This window comes from Rutidosis leptorrhynchoides, chromosome 1 (genome assembly GCF_046630445.1).
Source record: "Rutidosis leptorrhynchoides isolate AG116_Rl617_1_P2 chromosome 1, CSIRO_AGI_Rlap_v1, whole genome shotgun sequence".
NCBI classification, from domain to species: domain Eukaryota; kingdom Viridiplantae; phylum Streptophyta; class Magnoliopsida; order Asterales; family Asteraceae; genus Rutidosis; species Rutidosis leptorrhynchoides.
The window spans coordinates 99,039,199-99,050,117 of record NC_092333.1 but is presented as its reverse complement, the minus strand read 5'-3'; positions in this window follow the sequence as shown (position 1 = coordinate 99,050,117).

Sequence of the window (10,919 nt, the reverse complement as noted above, 5' to 3'; positions counted from 1 at the left end):
GCTTATGAACTTTGTATACATTTTCATATGTGCTTATTTGAAAAGTGTAGAATTGTGAAAAATTGTGAAAATGTGTATAAGTTTAATTTTGATTTAACATGTTATAGTGATTGTTTTAAGTTGTTATTTTGCTAACACTAATGCATATTTGGATGCACAAATTTGTGTTTAATGTGTTTTGCTGAAAGCCGATACGGGAGGTTCAGGAGCATCATCATCTAGACGACCAGCACCAGAACCAGAACCAGAAATGCAACACGAACAAGAACCACAACAAGAACCACAACAACAGCCTGATCAGCACATACCTTATTATGATCCGGTATAGTTTGTTGATGAATTCATAGTATTCCCAATGAGGCCGCCAGTAGAATTCCCAATGATTCCTGAGCACACTCTGCATCCTAATCTGAGATTTGATAGGAGATGGAGAGATTACGAGACATATCAAAGGAACAAATTCAAATTGGTAACAAAAAATGTAGAGGTGCCAAGGGTAATCGATTGGGTTCCTTTGGAAACGGTCCATCTAGCTGACCTTATTAGACAGCTTTTAGTTCAAAGGTATGGCAGTTCTTCTTTTACAGATTGGGAACGTCTTTTCACCATTCGTAGACCTGTATATAAGGAATGGTGTGTTGAGTTGATGAGTACTATATCACTTGATACAAATATAGTTAGAATAGATGATAGAAGATTTCTTAGGTTTATCCTTGGCGGTAGGATGTACAGAATGTCCATGCTGGACATGGCCAGGGCTTTACAGATATATACTCCTGGTGAGTTGCTACTACCCGATTGTACAAACTTGATTCATTATGGTGAAAGGTTAGATAGCAACTTTGACGCTGACGCCATTTGGAGGCGTATGTCACATTTTGATATTTTTACACGAGCAGGAGGACACTCCTATACACATATTGACAGAGCTGAGCTTCGTATTATTCATAGATTTTTGGCTAACTCGATTACACAGAGAGGTCATAATAAAGAAAAAATTACCTTACATGATTTATTCTACCTAAAGTGTATTCGGGATCCTAGAAGCTTTATCAATATCCCTTACTGTGTTGCTTTTAATTTATCTAAAATGGTAGAGGGAATGCAAGACGAGAGTATAATAGGAGGAGGTATTTTTGTTACTCTCATTGGAGAGTATTTAGGTGTTGATAGGAACCAAGGAGGTCCATTACAACTTTGTAGAGAACAGGTTGAGCCCTTAGGATTGAAAGTTTATGTGGGTGCTAAGGTATTGAAAAGTAGACGTAACCAGGCAGTACCCTATGAGGGATCTCATCCTCAGGTAGAGAGAGGCTCAGATGAGGAAATGGAGGAGGCGAAAGACATTAGGGATGTCTTTCGAGATGCTATTCTTGACGTCCACGTTCGTATAGATGAGGAAGCAATGACGAACGCGACCAGACATAGTATGTATGAGCAGTGGAACTCCGAGCGAGTATACGAGGATTATAGGCGATGCCAACACGATAGCTGGTTAGTTCATCAGCACCAAATCATGAGCCAGCTATCATATCAGGTACCAAATAATTATGTGCCTACTCGACCTGCTCATTTTCCACCACACAGCCCCGATATCCGACCACGCTTTAACCGGTATGACTATAACCAAGCCTATCAGAACACCTATAGCCAACAATGGAACCCACTTGATGAGATGAACTGGAACCCATATCCAGACTGATTTAGTTCCATTTGGTTATTTTTATGATTGTTATGTTTTTATCTTTTGACCTTTTCATGTTTAAACTTATGTTATTGGATATATTTGTGTAATTTTTATCATTTCTATTATTATTGTGTACTAATATTTCACATTTAGGATTTGAAAGTGGGATATTAAGTCCCATTTCAAATTGCCATGCATGTTATATTTGTATTGTATGTATATTATCGATTGTACAAAATAGGGTAAAACAGCGCATTTTCAAAGACTGGCATTAAGTTCAGCAAAAGCTAGTTTTGACGGCAAGATGAAAAATAAATGTGATGTAACAACAGACAGAATGAACAAATGATATGCACCATTTATCATTCAGCAAAAGAAACGCCAATATGTTTGGAAACTTTGGTAAAATTTAATCATTTCCACGCTAATCACCCTCAATAATTTAAATTGTTACTGATTTCTTGCAAATGAGGGCATTGCAAGATCTTAAGTGTGGGAAGGGGTTAAATTCTTTCGGATTTTAAAATTTTTACTTTATACACTTGGTTACCATTAGAAATACTAGTAAAGCAGTAGTTGTATTAGAATCTAGTGCTCTCTGATAATAAAGAACAGCCCTAGTCTTATATACTGACTACCCAATTCTAGTAAAATTTTTCAAAATTTTCAATTAAATGAATTCAAAATCATGTTTATACATATTTATGAACGATAAAATTAGGTATTAACACCGAAATTATTGTTACCTCGGAAAGGACATAAATTGAGAAACAAACCAAAATGTTAAAATTCATTTAAAATGGAATAGAGGACAATAAAAAGGAAAATAAAAGCCAAGTGTGGAAAAATTTACCAAGTTATTTTAAACATATGTCACATATTTCTGTAACAAATAATTAAAGATACTTTTGCTTTGGACTAAACTAAACAGTTTTACCCGATTTACTGTAATATATTTGAAAGAAAGATGGATCTACACGATGAATCAATTCCATCGTTAAAAGAAAGTAAAGTCTTCCGAAAAAGAAACGCGCTTCTTGATTTAGGTCATGAAGTTGTCGTCCAGACCAACTGTAGGTCGATGAAAAATCTAGAAAAGTCATCTCTAAAATCAGCAGGAAATCCACGGACCTCAGCATAAAACAGGGTCGCCAAGTGGTCAGATTTATCCTAACCATGAGAAGGATTTATCTCGTACAATGGGGGGGCACCGTGCAAATTAGATTGATAAGACTAATAAATCAGATCCCCAGAAAGGATAATCTCCTTTAAAGATCAAAAATCAGCTTTTAAGACTGATATTACTCAATCCTAGAGATTGACCTTAAAGATTGAGAATTACAAACTCATGGAATTCAATGATATCTAAACTCGAGCTTGAACGAGAAAATATTTTGATCAAATTATAAACTGATTTGTTTTCTGAAAACCCATTTTCAATGCGTTCATTACCATTGAACGTAAAATCCTAGGAATTCACCTGGAATTCATTAGGTCACCTGAACCAAATCGGGTGTCAACTGTAAGAACGGTGGTTGCATAGCATGGTCAAAGATAGGACCTTGTGCCAGACCGGAAAAAATTATAAGGGTGAGCTTTACTATTGCTCCTACAAAGGATAGTAATTACGTCCGACACGTTATATACCATAATTAAAAGCATGTCAGGGGACATTGCCTTAACAGTTGCTTGTTCAACGCTTTCCTTTACAACCGGACGGTAGTTTACCGAAAGGTAATATTTGGAACAAGTAAACTGGACGTGTTGCTTTCCCAATACAAGGTTAGCAAGTGGGTGACACAAAACCGCAAGTTTTGAGCTAAAATTTCAAATCTGAAACCCACCAAACCCACAAAAATATTTTGCAAACACCGGTGAAGGGTTATTCCGGAAAACTTATCTAGGGTAAAAGCTAGATTTAATTTTCAAAAAGATCAAATATTTTCATAAAGATCCAATTTCCTTAATGGATCTAAATTTTATAGTCATGTGGGACTGTAAACCACATCGTTACTACCATTGTTTATACCGCCGTATTGAAATCACTGATGTACAAAGTGTGAAGAATAAAGAAGTGATTCTAGTATTTCAAGACTATATTGCTTGAGGACAAGCAACGCTCAAGTGTGAGAATATTTGATAATGCTAAAAATGAACATATATTTCATAGCATTATCCCTCAAGAAAGACAAGCTTTTAGTTGCAATTGTTCTATTTACAAGTGATATTCGTTTAAATAATAAAAGGTGAAGACAAAAGACAGATTCGACGAATTAAAGACGCAAATGACCAAAAAGCTCAAAAGAACAAAATACAATCAAAGAGGTTCCAATTATTGATAAGAAACGTCTCGAAATTACAAGAGTACAAGATTCAAAACGCAAAGTACAAGATATTAAATTGTACGCAAGGACGTTCGAAAATTCGGAACCGGGACCAGAGTCAACTCTCAACGCTCGACGCAACGGACTAAAAATTACAAGTCAACTATGCACATGAATATAATATAATATATAGTTAATTCTTAAAATTAATATATATATTATATTATATTATAAAACCGTCGGCAGAAGAAAACAACCAAATGTGAGCCTCCCCAGCTGGCCATGCGATCGTATGGCCTTGAAGAGCAAAGCTCATGCGATCGCATGAGCTCCTTTTTCAGTTCACATGCCTATAAATTCGCAGTTTGGTGAACGTAATATCATCAATCTATCTCTCTCTCAATATATACGTAATATATATATTTATATTTTAATTTTAATTTTAATTTTAATTCCTAATAATAAGGGTATGTTAGTGAATGTTGTAAGGGTGTAAGTCGAAATTCTGTCCGTGTAACGCTACGCTATTTTTAATCATTGTAAGTTATGTTCAACCTTTTTACATTAATGTCTCGTAGCTAAGTTATTATTATGCTTATTTAATCCGAAGTAATCATGATGTTGGGCTAAAAATATTAAAATTGGGTAATTGGGCTTTGTAACATAATTGGGGTTTGGACAAAAGAACGACACTTGTGGAAATTAGACTATGGGCTATTAATGGGATTTATATTTGTTTAACTAAATGATAATTTGTTAATTTTAATATAAAGATTTACAATTGGACGTCCCTATAAATAACCATATACACTCGATCGGACACGATGGGCGGGGTATTTATATGTACGAATAATCGTTCATTTAACCGGACACGGGAATGGATTAATAGTCACTAGAATTATTAAAACAGGGGTGAAATTATGTACAAGGACACTTGGCATAATTGTTAACAAAGTATTAAAACCTTGGGTTACACGCAGTCAATAACCTGGTGTAATAATTAAAATCTTGTTACAGTTTAAGTCCCCAATTAGTTGGAATATTTAACTTCGGGTATAAGGATAATTTGACGAGGATACTCGCACTTTATATTTATGACTGATGGACTGTTATGGACAAAAACCAGACGGACATATTAAATAATCCAGGATAAAGGACAATTAACCCATGAGCATAAAACTAAAATCAACACGTCAAACATCATGATTACGGAAGTTTAAATAAGCATAATTATTTTATTTCATATTTAATTTCCTTTATTTTATATTTAATTGCACTTCTAATTATCGCACTTTTATTTATTGTTATTGTATTTAATTGCACTTTTAATTATCGTACTTTTTAATTATCGCAATTTTATTTTATCGCACTTTTATTTATCGCAATTTCATTATTGTTATTTACTTTACGCTTTAAATTAAGTTATATTTATTTTTATTATTTTATATCAGGTTTTAACTGCGACTAAAGTTTTTAAAATCGGCAAACCGGTCATTAAACGGTAAAACCCCCTTTATAATAATAATATTACTTATATATATATATATATATATTTGTATTTTTATAAAATAAAACTAATATAGCGTTAAGCTTTGTTTAAAGATTTTTTTCCCTGTGGAATGAACCGGACTTACTAAAAACTACACTACTGTACGATTAGGTACACTGCCTATAAGTGTTGTATCAAGGTTTAAGTATATCCATTCAATAAATAAATAAATATCTTGTGTAAAATTGTATCGTATTTAATAGTATTTCCTAGTAAAATTTAAGCTATTTTATATACACCTCGCATAACATCATTCATTCCGTTAGATTTTTTACCGATGATATGAATGTGCAGTACAGTGGTTCGAAACATACGTTGGAAAATATTGTTGTTATCGGCTTTAATTTATTTACTTTGTTCAATTATTTAAGATGTAACGTTGATTGCGAGGCATCCGAGTTTGCGTATTAAGATGAAGACTCGAAGGTATTTGTGTTTCTTAAGAGCGATGATAAATGGGCTAAAATACTCAAAAATGCAATAATACGCTCGGCACGAATTCATGTGTATTCTAAGAATATATGGTTCGGCCTTCCTTATGAGAGTAGTGAGGTAGGATATGTGAGTGATGACACAATTAGGAAAATACCTTACTTTAGGAATTTATATTTATTTGCTCGTGATTTTAATTTTTGTAATCGTAGTTTTAATTTATGTAATTGTATTTTTAATTTATGTAATCGTATTTTGTAATGATATTTCTATTAGTAATGTAATATTTAATTCTCTATTAATCTAATGTTTTATTTAGATTTACTTAATATGAATATTATTTCAACCCTTTGGTTTGATACTTTTTATTATTGTTAATCAGTTAATTTTTTGAAGTAGTTTATACACCACGTATGAGTTATAACTATAATAATAATATTATTGAAATCCGTAAAAATGACTCAACAAATTATATAGTAATTAAAAATAAATAAGTACTCCGTATCAAATATTCATATAGATAGATTATTACGGAATGATTAGTTTATACACCACATATAATAACTCTAGTGGAGCAATATTTTTGTAATGCAATGTATAATCAGACCACTCCAACCTTGACATTCTTCATCATCTAGATAGACTGACACATCAATGTTACATCAAAACATGTTCTCCTCATTTCGTCTCCAGGAAATATTGACGGTCATTCATGCAATATTTTCTCACCATCATATGAACCCACCAAATTAATTAAACATATTTACCCGGATTTAGTATCCATTGATGCCATTCCATTGAATTTTTTTTATTACGCTTTGATATGCACCTAAATCACATGGATTGCACCTTGGCTAAGATCTTTGGAGTGCTCCAATCTTTATTTTTGAAGATTTTATTATTTCTCGACCTCAATAACGTGTAGCAGCATGTCCATTTAACGGCTTCCCAAGTAGAAATCCCTAACTTCGCGAATGAGGAGAAAACAGAATCATCTTTGAAAGGGTCCATCGAGTGTAAATTACCCTCCGGGATATTCCACCACCTTAGGAAACTTTTCCAAAAATCAATCACTTTTGAACAATTGGAGATCAAATGGTCGACCTTTTCTATTTCTTCCTCACATAGTAGACAGAGAGTATAAGCTAAATCGATACCTCATTTATCAAGTTCTGCCCGCACCGGTAATCCCTTTAGTTTAGCTCTCCATGCGAAAATCCCGACTTTTTAAGGTACAAATTTATTGCGGACAGTTTCAATGATTGCATTCCCAGGGAGCAGCCTCTTTTCATCGATAATTATCGCGAGCTGTTTAGTGGTGAAAGTCCCATCGGTACCAAGACACCATCGCCACTTATCATGTTCATTCGGTTGGAACCTAAATGCATGTATCAACCTGGATAAATCTTCGATGTCACCTAGTGATCTACCTCTTGGCTCTCTAACCCACTGCCAATTTAACGAAAGCTAGACCCCATCCTGATGAACTCTATCTTCAACTGACGCCTCTTTATATCTTTCTAGCGCGAATATACTTTTAAATGTATCCTTAAGTGGAGTGTTACCAATCCACACGTCCGACCAAAACTTTATAGAGCTACCATTCCCTACTTCCGTTACGAAAGAATTGGTGAAAGAAATATTCAGTGACTCGATCTTGGAACATGCTTTGATGATGTTGGCCCATGTTGAGCCTTCACAAGGAAATCGAAAATTGTTAGTATTAACCAACCCCCCTCCCGACCCTAAATACTAGTGATAATTTTGGCCCAAAAGGAATTATGATTTGTTTTGAACCGCCACCACCACTTGCCTAATAGTGCCAAATTTTTTGAAACAAGAGAACCAATATTTAACCCCCCCCCCCCCCCCCCCCCGACCCATGGGGTAAAAGAACCCTATCCCATTTGACCCATGAAAGTTTTCTCCCCGTACCCGTCCCGCCCAAAAAGAAATTGCACCTTAAGAATTCGAGTAGCTTGATCACACTTGAGGGAGCTCGGAACAGGGAAAAGAAATATAATGGCAAACTACTAAGCACCGATTTCACAAGGGTCAATCGGCCACCAAACGAAATAGATTTTTCTTTACACTCCGTTAGTCTCTTTTTGAATTTTTCAATTAACGGTTTCCATGAACTAGCTTTATTCATTTAATACCCAAAGGGATTCCAAGATAAGTCATCAGTAAAGAACCAGATGAGCAGTGAAAACGATTTGCCATCGAATCTAGTTCCTCTTTTGAAACACCAATACCGAAGAGTTTACTCTTTCCAAAATTTACTTTAAGCCCCGACAACTCTTCAAAACTTAGAAGCTTCATTACATTTTCCAAGTTACCTCTATTCCACTCTTTGAAGAAAATCATATCATCCACATATTGTACATGAGAGACTCTAACTTTATCACGCCAAACATCGATCCCTTTCAATATTCCATTCTCTGTGGCTTTTTAGTGAGGATATTGAGTCATTCGGCTGCTAAGATGAATAGAAAAGGTGAGATAGGGTCACCGTGTCTTACCCCTGTTTCCAGTTTAAATTCACGCGTGGGAGATCCATTTACAAGTACCGAGATGGATGCCGATGATAAGCATGCCATAATCCACCTAATCCACTTCTTACCAAATCCCATACTTTTCATTGTTTCCACAATAAAATCTCATTTGAGGCAATCGAAGGCTTTCTTAAAATCCACCTTAAACAAGAAGCCCCTCCTCTTTTCTCTCTTTAGCTCATCAATAATTTCGTTTGCAATAAGGACCCTGTCTAAGATAAATATATCCTTCATAAACGCACTCTATTCAACTCCAATCACTTTATAAATAATGGTTGATAATCTTTTGGAGAGTACTTTGGATACCACCTTATATAGACTGCTAATGAGACTAATATGTCTATACTCGCTCAAACTAATAGGGTTATTGTTTTGGGGACCAACGTAATAAACGAGGCATTACAACCTCAGGAAATTTCTATGTGGCTCCAAAACCATCGAACATCCTTACAATGTCATCTTTAATTAGCCACCAGTACTTTTTGTAAAATTTCATGTTGATTCCATTCGGGCCCGGGGCCTTTAGCTACCACAACTCTTTATCGCATCCCAAATTTCTTGCTCACTGAATTTACTTTCAAGAATCGTGTTGTCTTCGGCTGTTATCCTTCCAATATCCAAATCCATATAACATTCTTCATGCAAGTGGCTGCTCTTGAAAATATTGGAATAGAATCGATAAACCTCATCTTTGATCGTTTGCGGATCTTCTGACCATGCTCCATCAATACTGATATCCCTGATGAAATTTTTGTGTCCCCTTCTTTTGACATAATTGTGAAAGAATTTGGAATTTTCATCACCTTCGAGAGTCCATTTAATTCGTGATTTTTGCTTCCACATATTAGTATTTATTTTTTCTTTCGCTATCCACTGCTTTTTCTCCTCGATCCATAATAGTATTTCTTGATCTGATAAAGCTCTAGTTTTGTAAACCAATTCCCACTCTGATGCAGCCTTCGAGTGGTTGAGTATTTGTTTGTCCAGGTTGTCTAATGTCGAACTACGTTTTTTGAGCTCAAGTTTGACATTCTTTTAGTTTATTCCTCAACATGCAGTCAGGTCGAGTACCAGATACACGTGTATTCCACGCATTAATAATGATGTCTTATGCCCCATCCAAGAGAAGCCATTCATTAAAAATACGTATGGGCTTGGGCCCAAAATCCACGCAACCATTACTAAGAACAATTGGACAGTGATTAGAAAGATGTTTTTCGAGGGTAATGGCCATAGATTGGGCCATAATTGGCAGCACTGATCACTCACCAAAAACTTGTCCAACTTGCTAAATTTAACACCATTGTCGCATACGCGTATGAACTTCTTACCTCCAAGCGGGATTTCCAAAAGTTGGTTGTTGTTTATGAAATCATTAAACATGTCTGCCCAATTCTTGTTGAAGTTAGTATTGAGACGCCCCACACGGTTTCTTACTTCATTAAAATCACTACAAATAATCCACGGCATATCCCGATACCTTAAAATATTTTCAAGACTTTCCCAGAACCTTTTCTTTTTAGCTGTCGAATGGGGTCCATACACTGTAACAACTGCAATATCGGTATCAATTCCTTTCAAAAAACCTTTGATTGAAAGATAAAATGTTCCCTCTATTGCTTCATTTACATGAAGGCTGTGGAGTCCCAAACTGTAATAATTCCTCCCGAGAAACTTGAGCGTTCTTTTGGATAAATTTGAAATCCTCAGACCCCCAAAAACTTTCGACCCATGATTCTTCAATAGGACCACATTTAGTTTCTTGCAGAGTACATACCACCAGTTTTTCCTTTCGACACAAGTCCCTTAACCATTTAAGTTTACCTTCTTGCCCCACACCCTGTACATTTAATGACAAAATAATCATTACAAAAAGATAGAACCGACTTGATGTCAGAAAATTATTGTCTAACCTTCCATCAAACGCCAATTTACCCTTCAATCTCCTTAATACTTTCGCTGTCGGATGTGCCATTTTCTTTAGAGGATTAACTGGATTTAGATTTAGATATATATTTCTTGCTGAGGTTTATCACTGTTGGGGGTTTGCAGTGTTTAACTTTGAGATGTGATATACTCCCCTTATGAGCGTTTCTAGCCAAGTTCTTGAATTGTAGGAAATTTGAGGAACCCGTCCAATTTCTTTTTTGCTCATTAGTTTTTAGTTTAGAAGAGGATGCTGATTGATTTTTGGGTGGACAGATGATTCCCTTGCAACTCTTTTAAATTTAGGCATGTTGAGATCATCAATCTTAATTCCAGATTTATTAGAGGTGCAATTAATCTTGAGAGCAATATTTGGATTGGAGCACAAATCATCAAGGTTAATATGGGTGTTTTGATCCAGTTGAGGTGAAGAAGTGTGTTGGGTT